Source organism: Chaetura pelagica, unplaced genomic scaffold (genome assembly GCF_000747805.2).
Source record: "Chaetura pelagica isolate M959 unplaced genomic scaffold, ChaPel_1.0 scaffold526, whole genome shotgun sequence".
Taxonomy (NCBI): domain Eukaryota; kingdom Metazoa; phylum Chordata; class Aves; order Apodiformes; family Apodidae; genus Chaetura; species Chaetura pelagica.
In genome coordinates, this window is record NW_009953500.1 from 1 (window position 1) to 1,877 (window position 1,877).

The following is a 1,877-nucleotide window of genomic DNA, read 5'->3' on the forward strand; positions in this document are numbered from 1 at the left end:
CCAGTTCTGGGGTTCCCAACACAAGGACACGGAGATCCTGGAGACTCCAGAGGAGCCAGGGACCTGATGGGAGGGCTGGAGCAGCTCTGCTCTGGAGCCAGGCTGGGAGAGTTGGGGTGTTCAGCCTGGAGAAGAGAAGGCTCCAGGGAGACCTTAGAGCAGCTTCCAGTGCCTGAAGGGGCTCCAGGAAAGCTGGGGAGGGACTTGGGACAAGGGCAGGGAGGGATGGGATGAGGGGGATGGATGAAAACTGGGAGAGGGAGCTGGAGGTTGGAGATGAGGAGGGAATTCTTTGTTGTGAGGGTGGTGAGAGCCTGGCCCAGGTTGGGCAGGGAAGCTGTGGCTGCCCCATCCCTGGGGGTGTTGAAGGGCAGGTTGGATGGGGCTTGGAGCAGCCTGGGCTGGTGGGAGGTGTCCCTGCCCATGCAGGATGTGGGACTAGATGGTCTGTAATGTTCCTTCCAGCCCAAACCATTCCATGATTCTATGCCCCTTAGGGTCTAGCCCCAGTGCGAGGATTAAGAGAAGGCTTCAGGCAAAGGAACATCATCCAGCTGTGGTGCTGGTGCTGGAGCTGTGAGTCGTTGCCATCATTGCAAAGGCAGTCCCAGTTTTGGGGGGCTTGGGGCTGGCTCAGCACGGCACAGCTCACCCAGCTCCCAGCTGGTGGCAGAAATTGGGCAACCTGAGGTTTCTTCAGCCTTGGGGCGGATGGGTCTTGCCCAACGGGGGGCTTGCAGCTGGGAAGGGTGACACTAGGCACTTCCCCAGAGCTTGGTGTAGAAATGAGCTGGGTCTTTGGAGGCAGCCCCGAGGTGGGAGACAGGGCTTTGCACAGTTTCAGTTCCAAAAAAAAAAAAAGGCATCAAATTAGTTTCAGCAGCTCTAACGAGCTGGTTCTTCAACAAAATGTCCTGGCCTGTGTGTGCCTGTCCTGGGCTGGGGGCATGTCCAGCACTTTCCCAGTTCCTCCTCCATCCAGTTCAGATTTCCTCAGGGAAACACTATTATTTTGGATGGAAGCTTTCCAGAAATTCAATTACCCTGTTCCGGATCCTCACCTGGTGACTTGATTTATTTGGACCTGGCAATAATCTTACAAAAAAGCTTAAACAGCAGAAGAGGTTGTTTGGCTTGGAAAGTACTTGGGCCTCGGTGCTGTGGACTGAATTCCCCCTCCTGCCCCATCTTTGCTGTGATTTGAGGTGTGTTTGGGTGTGATCAGAATAAGGAACTTCCCATGGGGCTGGGAAGTCTTGGGCATGAAGGTGGCCATGACTGTTCCTTAGAGGAGAGGAGGGAGCTGAGCTGCTGCCACACGGGAGCCCTCCTGCAGAACGCCCTGATCTGCCTTAGCTAACAAGTGAGATGACATCTACGTTGGTGGGAGAAGATGATCCAGGTTTTAAAGAGCTTTGGAGATTAGAGGAAGGTCACCCTGTTTCTCATGCTGCCGATTATTCTTGGGGATGGTAGAGCCTGGAGGACATAGGAGTGTACTGAGTGGGGCCTGTCCCAGCAAAGGGAGGTGAGACCTCCCTGTGGTTTCCCTGTGCTGTGATTTTGGGGGCTGGTGGGTTGTGGATGCAGCATCTTCACCTCCCTGTGCCTTGGGCAGGAGCCGAGGAGCAACCAGTGGTGGCTTCTTGTGCTTCCCAGCTTCTGAAGCCCCCAGCTTCTCCAGCATGAGATCCTGGTGGCATCTTGCCAGCCTAGGAGGAAAAGCAAGCTAAGTCAGGGTGATGGACAGGAGAGGAACCCCAAGCTCTGCCCTGAGCCCTGCTGCTGTGGTGCCCCATGGCTGGGATGGGTTCACCCAGTGGATCCCAGCCCCACTGACTACAGTTTCCCCAGACCCGCTCTAGGCTTCCATGGAA